Source organism: Sceloporus undulatus, chromosome 2 (genome assembly GCF_019175285.1).
Source record: "Sceloporus undulatus isolate JIND9_A2432 ecotype Alabama chromosome 2, SceUnd_v1.1, whole genome shotgun sequence".
NCBI lineage: Eukaryota > Metazoa > Chordata > Lepidosauria > Squamata > Phrynosomatidae > Sceloporus > Sceloporus undulatus.
This window is the reverse complement of record NC_056523.1, coordinates 195,506,611-195,533,303: the sequence shown is the minus strand read 5'-3', so window position 1 is coordinate 195,533,303 and position 26,693 is coordinate 195,506,611. Positions and strand designations below refer to the sequence as shown.

Here is a 26,693-nt window from a genome sequence, read left to right as displayed (position 1 = left end):
AACAGCAATATGATCTATGTTTGGTCTGGGCAGCTTCAGCAGTTGGAAGAAGACTCTAGGAGGTAGGACTCTACTTGTGACTCATTTTATACAATGACCACCAATCTCACGAATATACCAGTTTAATCCCAGTACCCTCCCTCCCACACTCAGCATCTCTGTTCCACCAGGATGAAATTCAGGTACTATTTTGTTCCTAGGGCTAAATACCCTAAAACTACCAGATCCGGCCTGATCTTTGGAAGCTAAACAGGCTCAGCCTTGTTAGTACTTGGGTGGGAGATTGCCATAAATACTAGGTGTTTTAGACTATATTTCAGAGGAAGCACATGACAAAACCACCTCTGAATATTCCTTGCTTCAGAAAACCCTATAAATATGGGTTACCATAAATCACAGGCAATAAACACATACATTTGTTTTCTCAAAGGCTTCCTAACAGGTCAAGGAGGTTTTGTTTCCTGGACTCAACTGGAACCATGCTACATTCATGGACCATGTGGAACCAGTGTCCGCAAGGAAAACTGCACTGGTGACCAGTTGATTATTGTACTAATGTTGACCTCTAAAGCCATGCAAGGATGGGATTAGATAAAAGTCGGTGAATTGTTTGGGCCTAACTCTCATGTAGGTTATGTTCTTGCTGAGTGAGTTAAAATCTCAAGTGAAGGCCTTTGTGGCACCAATAAAGCAATTATTCTGCCTACCTTACACAATGCCAGCTTCTGCCTGACATTTCAATCAGTGGTAGTCGGGATACGAAATACTTAACGAATTTCATACGAAAAAAAAGAAAATTGTTGGTTAATTTTTTTGGATCGAGAAAATTTTTTCCTTTTGAGAAACCCTTCCCTTCTACAGTGGCTTACAGGCTTGCGGTACGAAAGCGGCCCGAACGATGATTTCACTACACCCGAGGCACCACTTGTACAGGTTAAGACTTTGTATCATCAGAAACCTGGAAAATATGTTCTTGGCCTGGTACTGTTTCATGTATCTTTAGGACTGACATTTCAAATATCAGCATTTTATTATTTTGTATTCTATCAAGCCCTGTAGCACTTTCATGATGGAAAATTATTTAAAAACACTGAAATGTATAGAGCCCCTTCCCCTACTGCTTCGTTTCCCTGGAAAGAAAGAGGCAGTACCACCCTGTAACCCTTTCTACCAATTTTTATCAACCCAAGCAATACTCTCAAACTTCAAAGCACTTTTAAATATTTTGACATTTTTTAGTATCAAAAACACAAAAGATCTTCAAGCAGGCAGTTCCTGACAAGAAAAAAACATGTTGTCCATGCCATCACCAGCTATCCCACTGAGAGATCCAACATCCTTAGCACCAACATGGGTGGAGCAGAGCCAACTTTTCAGTGTTACTTGTTTGTCACGATCCCAATTGGCTTCCAAGTAGCAATACCTTGCAGTGACTAATTAACTGACGTCCACTGAGCCCACGAGACACTCCCATCTATGGTACTGAATCCCAGAGCCTAGGGATCCGCCACCTTCTAGATATCAGTAGTTCCACGGTCAGTCTTTTCTTGAGATCCTTTTCAGGTCCAGTCAACTGATGATCCCTTCACACTTTGTGATCCCCTATTCTTTTCCATTCCAGCAGTGCTGGCACCTAGAGAGAACAGGCCCTCTCCTCCCCCAAATCTGAGCATCACGGGGACAGAGAATTTCTTTCTTATACAAAACCTCAGGTCAGTTTTTAAGAAAAAAAACAGAAAAACCCAAATCCTTTCCCACCCCCAGTCTCCTTCAGGTAGGCCTGGGTCCATCGTCATGACAGCCATCCTCCCACCTGTTGACACTGTCCTTTGGTAATGAATTGTCCAAGCGGAGCCCGAGGTACAACACAAAAGTCTCCAGGTGCCTCCTGAGGCTGGGGGCTGCTCATGAGAAGCATGCCTGCCGCACCAGAGGCAGACATCTCCTCGTGCGATCACTGTCCCACTCAGGCATTGCGGGGCCTCCTGGCAGCAACCATGGAGTAGTGCTCGGAGGTGGGCATGGTTCTTGAACACCGCTGCTATGGGCCCTGCATTTGAGGCGAAGCTTGGGGCACAGCGGCCGTCTCACATCGGATGAGCCTCCAGGGGCACTGGGAAAGAAGCAGGTGAACATCCCCAGCTGGCTCCTCACCATCTCCCTCGCTGAGTAGCCCAAAGGGGGACCGGGGTTCCTGAGCTTTCCTCAATGCTCCGTCGGGGCAAGCTCCCTTCCATGTAATCGGTGGGTGTTTCATAGTTCGGGATTTGAGCAGTACCTGGGGTGGTCTGTAGCTCTTCTTGTGGTAATGGGCCTCAGGCTCTAAGCAGGGGCTTTGGGTGGTTCAGCATACAACTCTCTGCTGCTCCTCCTGCTCCGGAAACAATGGCCGGGGTGGTTGCCATGGCAGTGAAGCCATTGGCACTGAAAGGATGACACCCGAGGAACTGGTCTCTGGCCTCCAAGTGTGGTGCGACAAAGGAGCATCCCCATAAGCTCGGCTGAGGGCCTGGGCCTCACCAAGTGTCTGAGGCACTGGGCATCCCGGGTGAGCATCTGACAGGCAGGAGGGAGCCCCGGGGTGAATATTTGGCTACTGACACACTGCCACGTCCCCGCTTGACTGCTCGTTTCTGAGAGTCCTCTGAGTGATGGGCCTGGGAGAGGGTGGCTGGTAGCCGCTGCTCTCGCTGCCCGCATTAGGTGTGCCGGGCATTGCACTGGCGGTGCCGCGCTGGCTCTTCTCCATGAAGGCTGCTGTGCTGATCAGCCAAAGCGGAGCTAAGTTGCAGCAGCTCCGTTTTGAGGCACGTTCTCTCGTTTAGCGCCAACACCCTGTTCTCCAGCACCAGGTCATTAAACCGTCGCTTTTCTCGGGAACGCTTAGCAGCCTCGTGTTCTTCCGACGCTTTCCAGTAGCTTGCATCCTCTCTCATCCGAGATGAACTCACCTTTCCGCTGCATTGGCATTGGGCTGCTTTTCAGAGTCGGGCTCGCTGGATCATGCATCATTATGGAATCCAGGGAAATTCCTGCTACACACAATGTAGGTGAGCTGAGATCTCCATCGTATTGCTGGGCAGTGACAGAGGGCACAGGAATGGGTCCCTTCAGCACCAACAGTCAGAAAGCTTCGTTCCCTGCTGAAAAAGTTACTTGCAGCTCCTTCTGGAACACAAGTTTCTTTCCAGCTCACCACCAAAAGCTGTTACAATCTGTATTGCCCCGGAACTATTCCAGTACAGCCTTGAACTGTCCTCCAATTGCAGAGTACAGGGGACTCGAGCTCCCACTAATGTGAAAGTACTGTCCGCAGCAAAGGAGAGCATTTCTAGGGCACCCACAGGAGCTGTATTTTCTTCTGATTCTTCAATCTGAGGCTCCAGCATTGAAGAGTCAAATCCTGCTCCAGAAGTTCCAGGAATTGAGGTTTGTAGTCGAGTCTTCAGACAGCAAGAGGTGAGGGGTTACCAGGTGGCAGGTGGTGGGAAGTGAAAGAAGTGAGCGAGTGGCAACCACTGTGTGAGGCCCAGAAGGCACCAGAAACGCCTAAGGAGGAAGGACACAAAAAAGGTGTTACTCTCTGCCCAGTGCAATCACACACCTCAGGCTCCGTTTACATAATCCAGCAGGTTCAGACGCATTGACACAGCCATGGCAACATGGACCACACCCCAATTCCAGTTCCTTCCAAAGAGATGCTTGGTTATATATAGTGAGTGAGGTAGCCACCCCTCACCCCACCAAAGAAGGACTACATATGAACATTGCCGTTATCACAACATCCTGAACACATCATATAACACAACCCAGTTTTATGTTGCACACATACACACACAACCCATTGATGATATTTCCTGAAACATATAAGGGCTATGTATAACTATACATATACATGGGGGATACAAAAAGCAAAGAAAGAGCACTACATAACTTTCCATAGGGCGCAAAGTTGGCCCTAGAACACACCTGACTAAACTCATTATACTGCACCACACACATACAAAGCACACTACTTTCCCTCTCACAAAATTAAGGCATAACCTTCCATCTCACCTTATAATCAAGGTGTATTTTACTTCCCTTTCCCTCCAGAACGTCCACATACCAGGGACGTTCTTTCTCTCAAGCTCCAATGCATGTCTATTTCACTCACAAATGCATACAAAGAAACGCAAGCAGCACACACACATACTTTTCAAACCATGATGGCTCCTTCTTCTCTCCACAGACAATTAATCCCCTCTCTTTCTCTCTCACCCAGTCTCCCTCTGGCGAGGAGGGTTTGCTGTTGGAGGGGGATGGTGCCGTATAGCGTGGTGATGCACAAAGCCAGACTGGAAACTTTAACCTTCAAACCCACAATCCAAAGGCTGCAAGTCCCGTTTTGGCTACTGAGGAATAAGGCCCGGAGGCAAGGAAGCTTGCATAAGGAAAGCCAAGCCAACCCTCCTTCTCTGCCACTGTGACACATACATAGGAATGCTGAAGCTCTCCTCGCCCGAGAAAAGCGGGCCATGTGTACAAAAGTAGCACGCTCTCCCCGATGGTGTGGTACGTCCCCCCTTTCTTTTCCCTTTGCATGTGATCTACGCGCATCCATTGGGCGCAGCAGCACGAAATAGGTCAGTAAACACTGAATATTATCAAGCCAGGCAGTCAAAACAGGTCTGATGATTACAGATTGCACAACAGCTCCAGAAAAAAAGAAAGAAAGAATGAGAGGGCGGGCAGCGCCAGCAACCTACTGGCCTATAAACTGTTTCTGCACAAAGAAACAATAGCAGGGGGAAGGCATTATATAGAACTGTCGAGAAGGAGGCTGCAAAGAAACCAAGCCTCATCCAAACTGTTTTCTTGGTGGCCAAGAGCGCCCACAAACCACAACTGAAAGAGGGCGAGCATTCCTCCAGGCCCTATGGATCGACTTGCTCTTTGGTTGTCACTTTGGGCACTGTCAGGCAAGCTTTCCTTAGCAGATAATGTCAAAGGTAGAAGTCACAGCCACCATCACTTGGGAAGTGTACACATGCTGTATTTTTAAACCAACCAAACACCCTCTTTTATTTATGAAGGCACACAGCAGTTTGTAATAACGGAAAAGGAACTGTATCTACTTCCATTATATTTAATAAAAAAATAACTATACCAGAAGAAACTATTGGGGCAGGGGGTCACACTCTCTCAGCCTCAGAGAAAGGCAATGGCAAACCTCTTCTAAACATTAGTTGTCAAGAAAACACTATGATAGGTTTGCCTTAGGTTCACCATATGTCAGAAGGACTTGAAGGCACAACAAAAACAACACCACACTAAATTACGTAGGAACAGCAATACTATTCCAGAGGAGAGGATCAAAATTCAAAACGACTGTAATAGATTAGAAAGCTGGGACAAACGTAACAAAATGAATTTTGCTTTGATTTTGAGTTCTTGCATGGCAGGGGGTTGGACTGGATGGCCCTTCTGGTCTCTTCCAAACTCTTTATTCTATGATTCTATGATCTATGAACTAAAATAGCAGAATGTACTCATTGGGGGGGGGGGGAATGTCAACAAGAATCCATGTTTCATGAAAAGAAACTCAGGTCCAAATTGTTTTTTTAATTGCCATTATCTGGTGCTTTATTTTCTTAAACTGTATTTTTTTTTTTGACCAGTGATCTGTTCTAATACTGTGATAATTAACCATTTTAATGCTCTCTTTCATCTATTTATCATTGTATTGTTTTTTAAGTGTAAACCACTCTGAATTCCAAATTCAGGGGGAAAAAGGGAATAATAATATATATTTAAAGCTATTATTCTCCCAGCTCTAAAACAGAAAGTTTTTCCATGACGAATATAACACAAACCACTGCATATCAGACATGAAATGGGTTATGCAACCAGCCATCACAGCTTGTCATCACCATTCAACAACCTCCAACTAGATGCAGTAAACATAGCCATCAGGAAGGCTCTCTAGAGAATAAAAGGGCAAGAGCAGCATGGACTGATGCATACCCATAACAAGGATCCCTGTAATTGCAGCAGAAGAAATGTAATATAATTGAAGGCATGCAACAGCTATATATACACATAACACATTCATATCCCACTTTTCTCCTATGTGAGACCTAAAGTGACTCACTCTACATGCTCAAAACAATATACTAAAACTATATACTCAACTAACTTAAATTAACTTGTTTGTGTTTAAATATTTTTTAACTTTATGTTTGTTAGCCTTATTGTGAACTGCCTCGGATCCCACGCTAGGAGAAAAGTGGGATATAAATTAATTAATAAAGTAATTAATTGAGATTTCCCACAGTTGCGCTGGAAGAGCTTAGGCCTTCAGGGGCAACTATCACTGTCCTGAGAGATACCCACCAATTGTGTTGACTGCAACCATGAAAAACCTATGCCATAATCACCACCACAGAGACACACATCAGAAAAGAGGCATTCTTTCACCTTAAAGTCATACAGTCGGCCCTTCTATACAGAGGTTATTATACACGGATTCAAGCATCCACAGTTTGAAAATGTTCCAAAAAAGTATAATTTCAAATATCAAACCTTGATTTTCCATTTTTTTTATAAGGGACACCATTTGCTAGTCATTAATTAATGGGACTTGAGCATACAGAATTTTGTTATACACAGGGATCTTGGATCCAAACCCCAGCGTATAACAAGGGTCCACTGTACTTAAAAGAAACAGGATGCATTTGCTTGGGTAGAGAGTTTGGCATCAGCCTCTTCACATTCTGTTTCTAACATTTCTTCACTTTACATTTGCCACTTCTCTCCTTCTGTGTTTGCTGCTGAGCTCCTGCACTGCTCTCTTCAATATAGTTCTCCCAAGCCACCAAGGAGGGTTCCTGCACCAGGCCCTCCTTGCCCCATACATGTCTTGCATCTGGGTCAAGGAAGGAAATAATTTCCAGCTAAACAACCCAAATCCCACACCCTGATCTGCCTGCGGGGCCCTGGCCTCGTGTCTCTGGAGCACGTGGAGCCCAGCGGGATGGACGGGTGTGTTTGCAACCAGGATGCTGGCGACGTGGGCATGAAGAGCAACATGACCTACTTCCCATTCTGCGTCACCACCCTGGGGCAGAGGACTTACAGCCTGCAAAGGAGGTCATATCCAAGGACTGAAAACACACATACACACACCTAGTGCCCTTGGGTTAGGCGCCCTGTACTTCAGAACTTTTAAATGAAGTTTGGAAATGGATACATTGGCCCATTTAAACCAGGCCATAGATCAAAGTCCAAAAAGCACCTACAATGTTAAGGCTGCATCTGTGCACATACAAGGGGCTTGTTATGCCAAATAATTAGCCACAGCATCTTCTATCTCTCTAAAGACAGAGGCAAATGGCCTATGGGGTTCAATGATAGGTTCTTCAGTTTGGGACAGAGCACCTCTGATGCCAACAGACAGGACAACCTCTCTCTTAATAACAAATATTCTGGGGTTCTTCAGCACAGAGAGACGTGGAGGGTGCGGCTACATGTGGCAAAAAAATTATGTAAATCAAGCTACAGATTGTGTAGAATGAACCAAAGACTCTTGATTCTGTCTCTCCTATTAGCAAAAGAAAATGGATGGGTGCACTGCTCAATGGAAGCAATAAGCCTACACACCAAATGACACAAACGGAGATAATCTGCATCCCATTTAGAATCAGCCACCTACTTTACATCAGAATTCAGGGAAGCTTGGGTGACACCCGCAGAATGAAGAGGGCAGGTTGTCAAATTTAAAGAGGGGATCCAAACTCCCACTGATCTATATACAGTAGTTGCTGTGTGATATCTGGGAAATCAGGAAGGCCCTAATCTTTCTGGGATGGTCCTTGGGCCATCTCAATACATTCCGGGTTACCAATTTTAACCTGTGGTATTGCTCCTTTAACATGAGCATGATCTGCAGCAACATGCAAAACGGTCACTATGGAACACATCAAGTGCTGATCTCCGCATACAGATCCTTTTTTTTAATTTTTTAAAAAAGGCATAGAAGCAAGCTAAACTAGATGTCTATTTTCTTCCTAGACCTCTGGAGCAGAACTTGGAAAAGGGTATTTTTGCATTACAAACCCCAGAAGTCACCAATCCGCATGGCCACTGGGTATACTAGCTAGGCGATTCTGTGCTTTGTAGGCCCCAAAGTAATGTTTCCAGGTCTCCTGCCAACTCAATCAAAGGCCTGGACACTAAGCTTCCTTCCTCCAGCCTGGCTTCTTTTATTTAACCAAGGAAGTGAAGGCCATACTTGTTATGAGTATAATTCCAGACAATAGCCATGTAGTCTGTAACAGAAGAAAAACCAACAAATTTAAAATAAGAAAGGCCTGCCCACCTCAAAAAATAACCGATTTATTATGGCATATGTTCACAGCTTTGGGTCTATTCACCTAGAGGAGTACAGTCTTATCTGCAAAGAGATGTATGTGTTAGTTTTTTGGCCTAGAACTCTCGAATGCCCCAGTCAACATTTCCAATGGCTGTGATGATTTGAAGGATGTGCAAGTTGTTGTCCAAAAAAAGTTACTTTCCAAGCTCTGAGATACACTAAAACAAACATATGGGTGTAGAAGGGAATGGGAGGAAGGTAGACAGCAGGTACCCCCAAAATTCGGCAAATGTGCCCAGAAGAATGGGCTCAGACGGCTGCGTTCAGTTTGACCACTTCATTGCACGCCTTCTCTCCTGCCAGTCTTCAAGGGCAGCCCAACACAGAGAGAGGACTAAGCAGATTAAGTTCCCCCCAACTCCATAAACCAAGAGGTGGAAATGCTGCTGGTGGTGTATGCCCAAGTCATTTTTTTTACTTATGGTGACCTATCATAGGATTTCTTATCAAGTTTCTTCAGAGGGGGTTTGCCATTGCCATCCTTGAGATTGAGAGCATGTGATATGTCCAAAGTCACCTAGTGGGTTCTTATGGGCAAGGCAGGATTCGAACTTTGGTCTCGAGAGAGTCCAATGCTCAAATCACACACCACACTGTGAAATGGTGGGAGATGGATAATATTTCCTCTTCTGTTCTCTACTTGCATCAGATAAAGTAACTGGGTCTACAAAGGTTATAATTTTATATATATATATATATATATATATATATATATATATTATATATCAGTGTGTGAAAGGATCTTGAAGCAACTTTGAGACAAATTGAGCAAAAGGCGATGTGGCATAAGCTTTTATAGATTTGCCTACCCTCCAATGCCTTATTTTCCCAGTTCGTCCCAAAAATTTCTACAAGATTCCTTTCCCTCTGTTCCCTGGCAGGGTTTCCAAACCATATCTAGAAAATATATCCGATGTAGCTGTGCGGCCATGGAGCAAAACAGAACAAAAATGCAAAAACCACGAAAGAGCAATACTGTACTATTGGTCAAAGAAAGTATCGCTCAGTTGTGGCTGCATTGCTAACAAATACAGGCAACTCATGCCAGTTATAGCAAGCCGGCATCCCTGTCTTCCTCCAGGGTTGGATGAGCTGCTTGCTCTGCAGTTCCTTCCCTAGCCCTATGACTTGCATCTTTCCAAAATGTAATCCCCTCCTCTCTGCTCCCTCCTGCAGGGCTTCCACACAACAGCTAATGATGTAACATTATTACATGACACTGTCTCTGCTTTCCAAGCAAGAATGTTCTGTTCCTCTGCTCTCAAGGCTGGAACCGAGCCACTGTAATTCGTCTTCCTCCTCCCTTTCCCTCCCTCCCTCCCTCCTCCCCCCAAGACACTATTCGCCAAGCGAAAGCCTTCTCCATGCAACATGCTAGGCTGATGTTTTCCCTGGAAGAAGCACTTGAGCGGGAAGCACAAAGACAGAAACTAACAAGTGCCATTTCAAATGCAGGTGTGAGTGACCCTGTTGAATTTTTTTGTGGAGAGGCATGGTGACTCTGTTGAGGAAAAACGTGGGCAAAAAAGATGGGACCGCAAACTACAAATAAGAGGATTATTAAAGGAATCACAGGCGAGTCTCCCTTATCTCAAAGGCTTTGGACCAGACGTGCTCTGTATTTCAGATTTGAAATACCTGCATTGCATATACGTACAAAGGAGATATCTTGGAGATGGGACTCGAGTCTAAACATGAATGCATTCATGTTTGCATGCACCTTCTACACATAGCCTGAAAGTAATGTATACAATATTTTAATAATTTTTGTGCAGAAGCAAATCTGTGTACATAAGCCATCAGAAATCAAAGTACCACTATCTCAGCCACCCATGAAAAAAGTTTTGTTTTTGGATTTGGGGATAATGGAGTCCAACCTACTGAAAAATAAATAATTTCATCATAGTGCACTAGAGATTTCACATTTGGCAGAGGAGAGCTCCTGTGACAGCCTGGCAGGCAGAAGTTAACCAACTCTATGGTAGACAGGGGACGTGGCTGGAAAAGATCTGGTTCAGACTCTCCACCCAGTCACTGAGTAGCCTTAGCAAGTCAAAACACACTTTGCCCTACATCTACGAAGCAGGATGGGAGGATCCCTATAGGTTACATCTATACACATCGCCTACATTGTGAAGGTAGATGGAGACAACTATGATGAATCAGCAGGCCTTTGTTAGACTACAGCTCTAATTATATAATGGACAGCAACTGTGCTGCCTTCAAGGCAGTGGTGACTGGTAGTTCATGTCAGCGGGGTGTTGAATCCTCTTGGGCTTTCATTCAAGATTTAAACTGACATGGGATTCATCAATCACCTTACCTCCAGATGTTGTTGGACTGCAAGCCCCAATTCCACTACAATGGCTATGCTGGTAGAGCTATTGGGATTGATGGGATGTGTAGCAGGTGTTTTGTTCTCCAGAAGGGAGTCCAAGGACAAATGGCTCCAAGGGATTGCTCCTTCAACAGTCCCATTCAGCAAGTAGTCATTTCCCAAGGAGGCAATCAGTCTCTAGCAGCAAAAACAACAAGAGTCTTGTGGCACACTAAAGAAACACATTATTAGTCACCAAGAAGCTAAGGAACTTGCAAATGGAGTCTGGTGTAAGAATCTGCTGAGTTCCATTTCATCAGGAAGTTCTAGCCTGTCACCAGGGATAATGGTTTCTTATCACACCACACATTATGACTTAGCTGAGGGCCAGATGGCTTCCTCTTGTGAATGTCCCAGTTTTAATTGTCATGGTCAGTACGTACTTTCTGCATGGAAGCTCACACCACTACATTACTATCTCCAAGCCACTATGTGACATGTGAGATTAGAGACATTTATGGACTCACGGTTACATCATTCACTTCCATAAAGAGGGCTGTCCTCCATGAAAGTGATACAAAGAAATTTAAAAGATTGTTATCTTTTTAAAATATGAAAAGGCCACACATCCAGGCCTCAGTCCTTGAAGGCAGCAAGCTTGTTTTCTGCTGCTCCAGAGAACAGGACCCGGAACAATGGATGCAAGCTACAGGAAAAGAGATTCCACCTGAACATTAGGAGGAACTTCCTGACAGTAAGTGCTGTTCGACAGTGGAATGCACTCCCTCGGAGGGTGATAGAGTCTCCTTCCTTGGAGGTCTTTAAACAGAGGCTGGATGGCCATCTGTCAGGGATGCTTTGATTTGGATTTCCTGCATGGCAGGGGGTTGGACTGGATGGCCCTAGTGGTCTCTTCCAACTCTATGATTCTATGATTCTATTTTCCAAGGCTGTTATGGGGCTAAAATGGAGAAGGGAGAAAGAACTGAACACCATCCTTAGCATTTTCGAGGAAGAGCAGCATAAATATGTGATAAAACAAGCATCCTTTGATAGATATATAGCCAGGGTGTTTACAACATGATTACAAGGCGGGACCTGGTATTATATCACATTAGTAATTGTTAGTACGGCTATCCTGCTTTAATTAGCATTGGGGATGAGAGTGATCTGTCATTGCACTCCACAAAGTCCACCTAAGCTCTTATGTAAATGTATCTAGTTCTAGAGACTTTAGTAGCCTACCTAAATACCCTGGAGGCACCAAATCCTGTCTGATCTTGGAAGCTAAGGGGGTTAGCCCTGGTTAGTACTTGGATGGGAGACAAGTGCTGTAGGCTATATTGTATTTCACAGGAAGGAACTGGCAAAACCATCTCTAAGTATTCCTTATCTAAGAAAACCATATGAAACTCATGGGCTCCCCAAAAGTCAACGGGTAACTTGAAGGCACATATATAGAGACAGAGACTTTAAAGTCTGTAGAGGGTGGATCTAGGTATGCAAGTGGTGTGATTATTTATATTAATTGTTCATTTTTATCTATTAACAGTACAATGAGCCCTTGGCATCCACTGGGGTTTGGTTCCAGGACTGCCACTGCTACCCCCCCTCCCCCAATGGATACCAAAATCTATGGGTGCTCAAGCTCCATTATATGTAGTAAAATAATGTCCCTTATATAAAATGGCAACATCAAGATTTGCTTTGTGGAATATTTTGTGGGAGGGAATATTTTCAAGCTGAGGATAGTTGAATCCATGGATGCAGGATCTGTGGATACGGGGGGAGGGGGGGACTGCACTTACATATAATTTCATATAACAACATTGTTCATGTGTTGGAAGAGGATTTTATGAGTGTATTTTTATTTGGCAAACGTCAAGATAAGGAAGCCCAAGCCAAAAAAAAAAAAAAAATCACAGTCAGGGAAATACCTTTGCATTTGAATGATTAGATTAACTACTGTTCTAAATGCAGCATGTGAGCTTATGAGTTACACTGAACTCTCCCTGATAAAGAATTATTAAACAAATGTTTAGGAGAAAATAATGTTTCTGATAAACAGCAACATCTCCATTACTCAGTCTTTTGGAAAGGGAGAAAATCTCCCCTTCGCCTAAGGGAGAATTCTGTGCAATTCAAAAGCCTGTGTGTTTCATTTGGAAGACTCTTTGGTCTAAAAAGGGGAGACAGAGCTAGACAGGATTTTCAGTTGTTGAGAAGACGTGTCAGTGTCTTTATTAGCAGACTCAATTACACTAAATATATGCAAATTTAATAGACTGCTTTGTTTTAAATGCTTTAATCCTCAACGCTCTGCATATTTATTCTTAGTACAGAATTTAGGTTACCTTGGTGCAGGGCTTTAATTTTAGTGCTGTCTATATACAGTATGACAAGGCTGGGATAATTTTAGTTCTACAGTATGTGGCTTTTCCTTTCTCTCTAAACTACAATTGCTGAGGAGCCCAGTTTTTTTAAAGTTACAAAGCCAAATGAACATACTCAGAATCTCCTAATGATTGTGACAATGAATCTTTGTTAAGCGATGCTAGAGCAGAGATGGGAATCCTATGGCTCTCCACAATCAATGGTGTGGGATGCTGGGAGCTGCAGTCCCAGAACATCTGGAGGGGCTGCATTATTGCCACTTCTGCTCTTGGAGTATCCACTGCTGCTTAAGGACACAAGTGGGGGTACATTTCTGGGCCAGAGCGGCTTCCTGCATTCTTTGCAATGATCCCAGCAACTGGCAAAGCCCAAATGAAACTGATCAGTGACACTGACCTGTGTGCAGCTGATATACCCAACTCCCTATAAAGTATTCCCTATAGAACAAATGGTGAAAGGTTTGTTTGTGGTGGGTATAGATTCTGGAGACCAGGGTAGGATTCCCTGCTCAGCCATGAAACCCAGTGGGTGACCTTGGACAAGTCACCCTCTCTCAGCCTCAGAAGATGGCAATGACAAACCTCCTCTGAAGAAATCTTGCCAAGGAAACTCCATGATAGGTTCACCTTAGGGTCGCCATAAGTTGGAAATGACTTGGACACACAACAACAACAACAACAACAACAACAACAACAACAACAACAACAACACAGCCCCCTACCCATTATGAGATGTGGGCTGGTGGGGGGGGGGAACTGATTGCTGGGCCAAACAGTCACTGAGCTTCTTCCTACACATTCCTGTGTCCAGGAACTACTTCATTTGGAGCAAGAGAGGGTCTGGGCTGGTGTGGGAGTGACATATATTCACTGTCCTGCTTCCACTGCCTTCCACATCACAGGAAGCATCCAGCTGGGCTTCCTTAGTAGCATAGGAGAGATACTCTGCACATGTTTATAGGCACTTGGCAATACTTCCAAAGCTCCAAGTCCAGCTGGTGATGACAAGTTGAACCACAGGCCCAACTCAAAGCAAATCCTGCTGTGTCTTGGATCATAGGTTGGGCCATAGATTGGACCATACGTCAATTGTGGGAGAAAGATGGGATATAAATCCAATAAATAAATAAATAAGCAAGCAAGCATGCAAGCCTAACTCAAAGTAAAGCCTGCTATGTCATGGACTGTAGGTTGGACCATAAGCCCAACCCAAAGTAAAGGCTACTGTGTCTTGGACCATAAACCCAACTCAAAGTGAAGCCTGCTATGTCGTGGACTATAGGTTGGAGCATAAGCCCAACTCAAAATAAAGTCTTGGACCACAGGTTGGGCCATAAACACGACTCAAAGGAAAGCCTGGTGTGTATTGAACCACAGGTTGTACCACAAGCCCAACTCAAAGTAAAGCCTGATGTGTCTTGTACCATAGACTGGGCCACAGGCCCAACTCAAAGTAAAGCCTGTGGAGAACCTTTTAGAGACCAAGTGCCCAAACTGCAACCCAAAACCCACTTATTTATCACAAAATGCCACGTCTCTCTGGATTTCTAGTGACAAACTCTAGTGATCTCTGTGTTGGGATGATGGTGTGTGTGCCCACAGGGAGGGCTCTGAGTGCCACCTCTGGCATGTGTGGCATAGGTTCGCCACTACTGGATAGGTTGGACCATAGGCCCAACAAAGTAAAGCTTGATGTGTCTTGAACCATAGGTTGGACCATAAGCCCAACTCAAAGTAAAGCCTGCTGCACCTCCTTGAGTCCCTATATTGGGAGAAAGTCAGGATATAAGTAAATGATAATAATAATAATAATAATAATAATAATAATAATAATAATAATAATAATAATAATAATAAATTATACAAAGGCTTTACCTTGCAGTGCAAAACCCCACACAACACACACTTAACCAATCTCTTAATCAGTGCTGTTCCATAAATCAGTTTACAATAAAACAACAGCAAACCAAGCAGTCCATGCTCTCCCCCACCCCAACTCACAAACACACATCTGAATCCCTCAAGCTCCCTGGTTTGGCAGCCCAAAAACACACACACAAACATACAAACACACAAAGCACTCAGGCCCTGGTCCCCACATAAGTAGGTCAGGCTGGAAAGAAGAGGAGGAGCTGGGAATGTTTGTGTTGCCCTGTGTACACAAGGGGAAGGAGGGTGCGCCTGTGTATGTGTGACAGATCCAGCGAGGGAAGCCCTCCTTGGCAAGGATGACTGCCACCATCACACACATATACACACAACTTACACATTACACACCCTCCTTGTGTTAGTTTGTTGGCAAGGGGGTGTGCCGGACTTGGTGGCTTGCTTGCTTGCATAAGAGAACTTCCCCTGATGGTCCGCAGTGAGCTTCTCTGACACACAGTGGATGTGTGTGTCTCTCTTTGGGTGTGTTTGTATTACTTTTAATATGCTTTTAATTGTAAATTGTTTCATCATATTTTGAGGGAGGGAGGGAGGGAGGGATTGGAGGGATTTGTAATGTATAACTTTTAATGTTGTAAGCCGCCCTGGTTGCCTTGTTGTGCAGAGTAAATTTATACACACACACACACACACACACACGCACAATTTATCATCCACACAGCCACACAAAATTGATCACTCTCTTTCCTGGATGTTGTTGTGTGCCTTCAAGTCTTTTTCTGATACATGGTGACCCTAAGGCAACCTTATGTCCTGGGGTTTTCTTGGCCAGATTTGTTCAGAGGGTGTTTGGTTTGGTTTTGTTTTTTTGCCCTTGCCATCCTCTGAGGCTGAGAAAGTGTGACTCGCCCAAGGTCGCCCAATGGGTTTCCATGGCTGAGCAAGGATTCGAATCCTGGTCTCCAGAGTCATATATAATCTAACACTCAAATCCAATAAAGAAGCAAGGTGCAGTGCTACAGATTGGTTCAGAGGAGGTTTGCCATTTTGTATCACTGTTGTTGTGTACCTTCAAGTCCTTTTCTGATATCTGGTGACCCTAAGGTGGCCCTATCCTGGGATTTTCTTGGCCAGATTGGTTCAGAGGGTTGTTGTTGTTGTTTTGTCTTGCCCTTGCCACCCTCTGAGGCTGAGAGAGTATGACTGGCCCAAGAATGCCCAGGGGGGGTCCCTTAATCAGGACTCTTCTTCATCTCCTTTTCTTCCTCCTCCTCCCCTTCTTCCTCCTCCCCTTCCTCTCCTTTTCTTCCTCCTCTCCCTTCCTCCTCCTCCTCTTCCTCTTCTTCCTCTCTTCTTCCTCCTCCTTTTTCTCTTCTTCCTCTCCTCTTCCCCTTTTTCCTCCTCTTCCTCCTCTTCCTCTCCTTTTCTTCCTGCTCCCCTTCTTCCTCTTCCCTTAATCAGGAATCCCTAGTCCCATGCTCAAACCACTAGCCCCAGGCTGCCTGAGCTGGGTTCGAATCGTGGCTATGGGAACCGCCCCCCCGGGGGCAGTCACACTCTCTCAGCCTCAGAGGGTGGCAAAGGCACAGCCCCACGAGTCAGGAATGACTCAAAGGCAACCCACCCCAACCCCAAAAGCCATCCATCTCCCCCTTGGCTGCACCAAACAAAGCTGTGACCAGGCTCCCTCCTCCCAGGCGAACCCACAACCACAACCGCCCCATCACAAACCACGCACCCGCAAGGCAGGCAAGGGCTGCTTCTCCTCCGGGGTCGGGATCCAGGCAGAAGTCACGGTCGCGAGTGGGAGGAAAGGGAGGAAGGGTCCCTCTGTCTGGCCAGAAGACGAAGGAGAGGGAGGAGAAGGAGCCTCGCCCGCTGCCAGCGCCGCCCTCCTTCTCGCCTGCCTTCCTTCCTTCCCTCCTTCCCTCCTTCTCTTCCTCGGCCGGCGAATGTGTGTTAGTAGGTCAGCCGGTTGCATAAGAGGAGTCGCCGCACAAAACAAAACGAAGGGAGGAGGGCAGAGGAAAAAGGAGGAGGAGGAGGAGACTCAGAGGAGGGAGGGAGGGGAGGCAGCTTCCCTGGAGGGGGCCAGAGGAAGGGGAAGAGGAAGGAGAGGAGGAGGAGGAGGAAGAGGAAGAGGAAGAAGAAAAGAGGAGGAGGAGGAGGAGGAAGATGGGGAGGAGGAAGATAAAGAAGAGGAAGCAGAAGAGGAGGAGGAAGAAGAGAATGAAGAGAAAGATGAAGATGAAAAAGGTGAGGAGAAGAAAGAAGATGAGGAGGAGGAAGAAGAAGAAGAGGAGGAGGAAGAGGAGAAGGACAAGGAGAATATAATTTATTATTATTATTATTATTATTATTATTATTATTATTATTATTTACTTATAGCCAGACTTTCTTTCTTTCTTTCTTTCTTTCTTTTTGGTTGGCCTAATTGTACTCTAGAGACCAGGGTTCAGTTCCCCTTTGGCCAAGAAGCCCACTGGGTGACCTTGGGAAAGACACACTCTCTCAGCCTCAGGGGAAGCCAATGGCAAACCTCCTCTGAACAAATCTTGCCAAGGAAACCCCATGATAGGTCTTAGGGTTGCCATAAGTCAAAATAACCTGAACGTACATACAATTGTGGTGTGGTGGTTTCAGTGTTGAACTACAGCTGTGGAGTTCGGGGTTCGAGTGAGTCACACTTTCTTCACCTCAGGGGAAGGCAATGGCAAACCCCCTTTGAACAAATCTTGCCAAGAAACCTCCATGGTAGGGTTGCCTTAGGGTTACCATAAGATGGGAAAGACTTGAAGGCACACAACAACAAATCCTGTCTGCATGGCCCTGTAGTCCAACACTTAAAGTTCTTAAACCAACATGCCATTACACATACACACTTCACACCGAGACAACACAGGCTCCAAGTTTTCTACAAAGAAATCAAAGCAGTTGAAATGTTTTGGTGTTAGGCTGGGAGTGCGTGACTGGCCTACAGTCCACATAGTGAACTTTATGGTCATCAAGGGTGCAATTATCAGAAATGCTTGGATCCCAGATGTTGTTGAAATACAACTCATCCCTCACTATTGGCTTTGCTGTCCAGAAGGTGATGGGATCTGCAGTCCAACAAGATTGGAGGCTCCTTTCCAAGTCTAGTCCTGCACTCTGTACCACACTAGGCGCCTTCTCTTATCCGCTCTATCTGTGTACTCCCACCATAGAATCACCACCATCCACTAAGAAGGCACACTTTACATGGCTTTATATGAATCACCACCCTCCGTTAAGAAGGCACACTTTATCTGTTGTAAAGACTGTAGAAAGAATGTGTGTGAATCACTCTGAATACGAGAAATGTATTATTTGGACACTTGTTCTGCTTAGCAGGAGGTAACCTAGCTAGAAGAAGTGTCCACCCCCGCGCACACATACACATCTTCTCCAACATTTCACAGATGAAAACCAAAACACATGGCTGTATAACATCAGTGTGTCTCTCAGACAAAAGGAGGGCAATATTTATTAATAAGGAGTAACACACACGCGCGCACACACCATGTTAAGCAAAGAACCCCTGGAATATATGTACAGTACTGGGTTTAACAGTATGTCCACACTGCAGAAATAAAGCAGTTTGGCACCACTTTAACTACTATGACTAACCTACAGAATCCTGGATTTGTAGTTTGGTAAGGCACCACAGCTCTCTGACAGACCAGGCTGAAGACCTTGTCAAACTACAAATCCCAGGATTTCACAGGATGTGGAGCTACTGCAGTTAAAGTGTTGTCAAACTGCGTTATTTTCTGCAGTGTGGCAGGTCTCTAGGAAAACGTGGAAAAAGTAAAAACAAATTAGCGTACCGTGAAGGGCAAGACTTCACCATCTCCTCTCCTCTCCCTTAGGCTGAGTTCACTAAGAGCAAACTACTTTTGCATTTCAAACTCAGTTGCAGAAACTGAGGCAAACCAAAAATAAAGCGGGAAAGGAGGAGATGGAAAGAGACCGTGGGACATTTTCAAAGGGCAAGTAGGACAGCAGAGATTACCTGAAGCTATTCCTGGCAACTCAGGATAGTTGGAGGACATGCACACACCTTTCCCATCATACACCTTTCCTGCCCATCTGTGTGCTTTCAAGTTTCCAACTTATGGGGACCCTAAGGCGAACCTAAGATGGGATTTTCTTGCCAGGATTTGTTCAGAGGTTTGCCATTGCCTTGTTCTGAAGCTGAGAGTATGTGATTTGCCCAAGGTCACTCAGTGGGTTTCATGGCCAAACTGGGAATCAAACTTGGTCTCCAGAGTCATAGTCCAATACTCAAGCCACTATGCCATGCTGACTCTATCCTGCCCATTTACTCCAGATTAAAGATGGTAATGGTCATGTTCTTGTGTCCTTTTGTTCCAGAAATGACTGACTTTCCCCTTTCGCCCTTTGGCAGTGCAAAATCTAAACCCAGTCTCAATTAGCTTCTCTGACAAAGTCTCTATTATCAGCCAGGCTGCTATTTTAAGTCAGCTGGAAGGCCAGAGATTCACAGTATGGGTCAAAGTTCTGCCCTGAGAAGCATTTTAAGATTAAATTGCAGCAAAACAAAACCAGACCAGAGTATTTTAAGAGAGCAGTTTGTTGCAATTATCTTTTTATAGCTCTAAACCTTTCTCTCTAAAAGCCAGTTTAGTTTCATTTTGTTGTTTAATGGCTTTTGAAACCATCTTTCAGGATCAATTATCTCCGCAAGGTGATCCATAATAGTGAAACAATAGAAAATGATACAGAAATAGTAACATGACATTATTAAAACAACACAGTATGCTCACCCTGAACAACAATATTACAGTATTCAAACAGTGCATAGATCAATAAATCAAAGCACATATATGTCTATTCTTAGATCAGTGTCTATTACATAGACTATATATGGATGGTTTAATAATATATGTTTGTGACTATACTTGGTGCAACCATATTATACCACCAACAATTAACAATTATATTATTAATTGTATTTGCCTTCTCCCGCATGGAAACATAGCCCAATTTTGAACAACTAGGTTTAGGCTTACCTTCCACTGTTTGTGTGGTACTGGGATAAGAAAGTGACAGTATACCTTTCAACAAGTTGGCAGGGAACAGTTCTGATTAATTCTCTGTCATCTCACTTACTTCAACTACATACTGTATTCCAATTTTCCCCCCTCTCCTCCCAGTTTCCCCTTTTGTCTCCAGCTCCTTTCAGTTCCTGTAGACTGAGTTCAAACTGGGCAAATAGTTCATATGCATTTACCTCAGCGGCAGGGAGTAGGAGAAGGGGGACTAGGTTCATGTCGTTCCCAGTAGGCTCAGGCAAAAGCAATCTGCTGCTGCCTCTCCTAGCTTATCTTTTCTTCCTCATTAATACCTTTTGCCATCTTGACTGCACTCTGATGTTGCTTGGCCCCACATGTCCCAGTTCTCACAAAGGAGTGAGGTTGGGATGTTTGGACTCTCCATATCTTCCCTTCCTATCAGGGTTAATGGGCCTTAAATCTGCAACAATTTAATCATAGAAGAATCATAGAGTTGGAAGAGACCACAAGGGCCATGCAGTCTAACCCCCCTGCCATGCAGGAACTCACAATCAAAGCATCCCCGACAGATGGCCATCCAGCCTCTGTTTAAAAACCTCCAAAGCAGGGGACTCACCACACACCGAGGGAGTGTCTTCCACTATCAAACAGCTCTTACTGACGTTCTGTTGACATGACATTCTGTTGGTGAATTTAATTTTAAATATTCCTTTGCTCAGGATTTCACTTGTTTTGATTTTAAATCAACCCTTCCTGCCTGGGATCTGGGTACATACTGTGTCAACTCCATTTAAATCCTGCTATCTCACTCTGTCCCATTCCTGACCAAAACCTTGCAGGACAATTTTTGCTTGTAATATATATTTCTGAGTGAGAAGGTAGAAGCTGCCCATCTCGACTCCTAGCCAGTTTTTCCGGGTCACATTGTCTGGTTTCTGTGTTTTGTCTGTGCAAAGGAAACCAGGACGACTTCTTCTCCATAAATTGACAGTTTAATCTTTGTTGCTCTCTTTATGTTATCCATGATTTATAAGAAGTACAGGGTGGAAGCCTTAACACGTAATTTAATTTCTAAAACTGTCAGCACCTCTCTTAAACAAAAGCCTTTTTGATCTTTGAACAATAGACTGTAACTGGCTAAAAATGAATCCATTAGTCTTTGCACTCTAGCACCACTGGTTTCAAACATCCCCCCCGCCCCCATATCTATCAGTGTAGTCAAATACTGGTCAGTTTAGAGTGAGGTAATCTACTCAGACCAAACGATTTATCTTTTTAGAGGGAGTTGTTCTCTTGATCTATATACCAAGTTTGGGAGAAAGGAAATAAATAAATACCTCCAAAGAATGATCCTCCAAGGCCATCTATTCCACTGTCAAATAATTCTTACAGTAAATAAGTTTTTCTCCCAACATTCAAATAGAATCTCTGTTCTCATAATTTGAATTTGTAATGTGTAATTTGCTCAGTCTCTGGAGCAGCAGAAAACAAGCCACATGACAATCTTCCACATGACATCCCTTCAAATATGTAAAGATGGCTATCGTGTCACCCCTCAGTCTTCTCTCCTCCAAGCTAAACATACCCAACTCCCTAAGCGATTCCTCATGAGACTTGTTTTCCAGAACTTTGATCATCTTGGTCACTCTTTTCTGGATATGCTCCAGCTTGTCAACATCCTTCTTGAATTGTGATGCCCCAAACTAGACACCATATTCCAGCTGAGGTCTGACCAAAGCAGAATAGAGTGGCACTACTACTTCCCATGATCCGGGAAGTATACTCTTGTTCAGTAGCCCCACTAGGGTTGGTGTCACCCAATGTCACTCCCATGGACTTCTTTCCATACCAAACCGTACAGAATCCTCTGTTGATGCAGCCTGAATTATGTTGGCTTTTTTGGCTACTGCATCACACTGCTTAGCAATGTAGAGTTTGTGTGCTTTCCTTTAAGGCATTGCTTTTGTCAACCACAGTCCTTTGTTTTCCTGGGAAAATATGATTCATGTCCTTGCATGCATCTCCATTGTGTGGGCATGGAAATTGGCTCTATTGTGATGAGCAGATATTGGATTGTTGCTGTTATATCAGCAACTTAACTCCCTCTCTCAGTGTCTTCTGAACTGAGTTTTTCCTTCTTGTACTCTGTTTTCTTTCGTGTGCATCATGTACTAACAAATGAAGAGAAAGAGGTCGGGATCTCTGTATTTCCCCTCCTTTGAACACTGCAGAAGCATTTGGCTCAATAGGCTAGGTTGGCATTTGTTTTCTTGCCTGGTTGGGTGGCCACTGATTTTTCCTGGCAGGAGATGAATTAGTGGGCACATGGCACTCATATTTTCCAGATGAAAAATTTCCTGGTTGGCAGTTTGAAATTATTTTTCTGGCTTGACAAAAAAAATATCATAGAAGTGTTATTAAAACAAACCTTTGCTTTCTTGAAAGTAGTTAACACATCAAAACTACAATCCTATATGCATTTACCAAGAAACAGGTTCCACACTGACCACAGTGGGCCTTAACTTCTTTTCTGACATCTTGCTGGTTGTCATTTATTTATTTATGTCTATTTCTTGTTTAATTTTACATTACTCCCTCTTAAGTTCTGAACATCTTCTCTCCTCAACATTTCTACAAGAGGCCTAAGGCAGACTTTTGTTAACTGCATTTCAGATGACAAAAGATCCCAATTCTTCTTTTTCATAGTACATCATATCTCACTGCCTCCAACAATTCACAGATGAAAACTGGGACACATGTGGCCAAGCAACACCAGAGTGTGGCAGGGACAGTCCCAATTAATCCTTTATCATCCCACTTTCTCAGATGCTTTTAAAATGTTGTGGTTTCTCTCTCCTCATCTCATCTCATCTCATCTCAGGAGAAGGGATAAGAGGAGGCAGAATTTTACCCTTCCCAGTAGACTCAAGCAAAAGCAACTTGCTGAGGCTTCTCATAGCTTGTGTGTCTTTCCTCATTAATAACTTTTGTCATTTTGATCGTAGTCTGAGGTTGCTTAGCCATATGTGCTTGTCCCAGTTTTCAACTGTGAAATGCTTGAGGGTTTGCAAGAGGGATAATGCCTGGGGCACTTCGGAGCATGAGGCAGACCAATGACATATATCTCTTCATTTTCTGGACCATAAGCACTGAAAAATAAAAAGTAAAATAAAGAACACTTTACTGCCTTCATCCATACCTGAGATGGATATCTCTCTCTGCTTAGTGATTTGGCTGGGTCTGGCTAAATTCTCTGTGTTTTTGAGTTTGTTGTTGTTAACTACCCTTGAGTCACTCTTGACCCATGATGACCCTGTGGAAGAGACACCTCCAAGACTCCCTATCCTCCATTGCTCTGCTTAGATCCTACAAACCATACCCATGACCTCCTTAATAGAGTCCACCCATCTAACATGTGGCCTTCATCTCTTTCCACTTCCCTCCATCTTTCCTAGCATTATTGTCTTTTCCAATGAGTCCTTTCTTCTCATGATGGGTCCTAAGTACAACAATCTCAGTTTTGTCATCTTGGCTTCCAGGGAGTTTTCTGATTTGTTCAAGGACCCGTTCATTTTGGCTGTGCATGGGATCCTCAGCACTCTTCTCCTGCACCACATCCTGAATGAATTTATTTTCTTGCTATCCGCCTTCTTAACTGTCCGGCTTTCACATCCATACATGGTAACAGGGAATACAATGGCTTGTTTGGTTCTCACTTTTATGTTCATTTGTATATCTTTGAGACCACATCTAAATTATTGCTCAGAGGTGGAAGGGATTGGGGGATGGGGGCAAGATGAAGACATTGCCTTTCCAATTAGAATTTCCTTCAGTCCCCAAATGTCTAGCAGTACAGAGAGTGAGGCACTGAAAATAGTTCACAACTAGAACTCTCTTATTATTATGTGGCCAAGAAAACCCCATAATAGGGTCGCTTTAGGGTCGCCATAAGTTGAAAATGACTTGAAGGCATGCAACAACAAACAAGGACAGCGGAGGGAACATCTGTGTAGCAATGTTAGTACATGTTCTCTGATTCTTGTGCCCTCTTCTGGAAATTCTCAGAATGGCAACCTTTCTGTAAGCTGGTCAGCAAGTGCTCACCAAACCCTTTTGGGCTACCACTCCTTTCCCCTTTGGATGACAACCCTATCACCTTTAATGCCTATATCTTGATACTGAGTCTACTGTTTATGCAACAGTCAGCCAGCCTGTGATGTCTACTCAGACGCAATGTCTACTTAGCCGCACCCAGCTTTCAACCGCTGCCTCCTGCTGGATGGAAGCCCTTCTGCTAAGGAGAATGAAACTCATACCAGCATAGGCTTCATTTCTGGAAGACCTGCATCTGTGGAGGACTTCTGGAGATGGTCTTCCTTCTGGAAAACAAAGCCCATGGACAGGATCAAAATTCAAAATGACCTGAATAGACTGGAAAGCTGGGCCAAAGCTAATAAAATGAAATTCAACACAAAGAAATGTAAGGTACTGCACTTAGGGAGGAAAAACAAAATGCACAGATATAGGATGGGGGACACCTGGTTGAATGAGACTACATGTGAAAGGGATCTAGTAGTTCAAGTAGACCACAAGTTGAACACGAGTCAACAGTGTGATGTGGCAGCTAAAAAGGCCAATGCGATTCTAGGCTGCATCAATAGGAGTATAGTGTCTAGATCAAGGGAAGTAATAGTGCCACTCTATTCTGCTTTGGTCAGGCCTCACCTGGAATATTGTGTCCAGTTCTGGGTATCACAATTAAAAAAGGATGTTGAGAAACTGGAGCGTGTCCAAAGGAGGGCGACTAAAATGGTGAAGGGTCTTGAAACCATGCCCTATGAGTAATGACTTAGGGAGCTGGAGATGTTTAGCCTAGAGAAGAAAAGGTTAAGAAGTGATATGATAACCCTGTTTATATATTTGAAGAGATGTCATATTGAGGAGGGAGCAAGCTTGTTTTCTGCTGCTCCAGAGACTAAGACCTGGAACAATGAATGCAAGCTACAGGAAAAGAGATTCCACCCTAACATTAGGAAGAACTTCCTGACAGTAAGGGCTGTTCGACAATGGAACAAACTCCCTTGGAGTGTAGTGGAGTCTCCCTCCTTGGAAGTATTTAAACAGAAGCTGGATAGCCACCTGTCAGTTCTTGCATGGCAGAATAGGGTTGAATTGGATGGACCTTGTGGTCTCTTCCAACTCTATGAGTCTATGATTCCTCACTGCTCTGTTCCAGGGATTTCTCTGCAGTAGCAAGGGTGGTGGTATTGTTTGGTTTGCCATGGAATGGGCTGCATCTTGGCTTGGATAGGGTTGGAGCAGGTGCAGTGCTGATTGATGCCAGAGTAATCTGCTTCCACTTCTGCCTATGTAGTACTGGGTGGGTTTCATTGGACTATACCCTTGCCAACACACCTAAGCTCTGGAAACCTCCCCCCAACTAACCACCATGGCTGAAAACAAGACAGCCACTCCAAGGCTCCCTCCATCTGTTTTAGGCACCAAAGAGAGCAACAAGTGTTGTGCAGTTTAAAAAGTGCATCCATGGCTTTTGAAATTCCCACCCTGACTACCATTACCTTTTCCTTGTGTGTCCTGTCTTATATTTAGATTGTAAGCTTAAATGCAGGGAACTGTCAAATCGACTATATTTAAACTTCCCTGAGAGCCTTTGAAGTTAAAGAGCGGAAGATAGGTACTCCAAATAGGTAAAGAAATAAAAATGTTCAAGCCAACAGTCTTGCTGCTGCATTTTGTACTAGCAGCAGGTTTTTCTGGAGCTGAGAAATGTGACTAGCCCCAGTGGGTTCCCATGGTTGAGCAGGAAATCAAACCCTGATCTCCAGAGTCATAGTCCAATGATCAAATCACTACATCACATTGGCTCTGGGTGTAGCTTGTTGTTGTTGCGTGCCGTCGTTTCCAACTTATGGCGACTCTAAAGGGAACCAATCACAGGTTTTTCTTGACAGGTTTCTTCAGAGGGGGTTTACCATGGCCTTCCTCTGAGGCTGAGAGAGTGTGACTTGCCCAAGGTCACCCAGTGGGTTGCATAGCTGAGTGTGGGTGCAGCCACAGAAAAGGAAAAATGGGGGCATTATCCCCCTGAAGGGATTCTTTCACCCCACATAAAACTTTCAGTTCCCAAAATGTCTAGCCTTGTGGTTACTTAAAATGTCAATTGAATCTTTAGAAACAGTTTAGGCATCCAAAGAATAGAGGCAGGTAAGATTACCAGAGGACTGTGAAGACAGCAAATAGAAGAGTTCCATGTGTGAATGCCTCACCTTCATTAATGCTAGAAAGTTGGAAAATGAAGGAAAATGTCATTTGCAGGGGCCAAGATTCTTTGTAAGACCAATGCCTTCATTTGGTCCTCCTTGAGGCCACAGCTCTGGTTGTAGTCCCAAAAGGGAACTTTTCCAAGCTCTGCATTTGTTTACTCTGGATCAGGACAATTCTCTATAGTGTCTAGAGGAACAACAGGAAAAGGTAATTAATTGCTTGACTCATTGAGGAAGCAAACATCTGTCTTCTTTCTGTTACATCAATATTAGCTTTTCTCTAACTGAAGTAACCAGCTTTTAGGGAGGGAAATGTTATTTTTCAATACCAGACCTGCCACA

At 44.2% G+C, this 26,693-nt stretch overlaps 1 protein-coding gene across 2 annotated transcripts in view; it reads right to left on the bottom strand.

The window, feature by feature from the left end:
- The window catches only part of LOC121923419 (nuclear factor interleukin-3-regulated protein-like), a 34,504-nt gene extending 17,509 nt beyond the window's left edge, over positions 1 to 16,995 (bottom strand). Inside the window, exons 1-2 of one of the 2 annotated variants that reach the window (XR_006102365.1) lie at positions 16,749 to 16,995; positions 3,447 to 3,549 (exon numbers count right to left, since the gene is read on the bottom strand). The gene's annotated coding sequence lies outside the window, so the exon portion shown is untranslated. Of the gene's footprint in view, positions 1 to 3,446; positions 3,550 to 16,748 lie in introns of those variants that run through there. The other variant, XM_042453828.1, reaches the window with a different exon arrangement.
- Between the last annotated feature and the right edge of the window lie 9,698 nt (positions 16,996 to 26,693).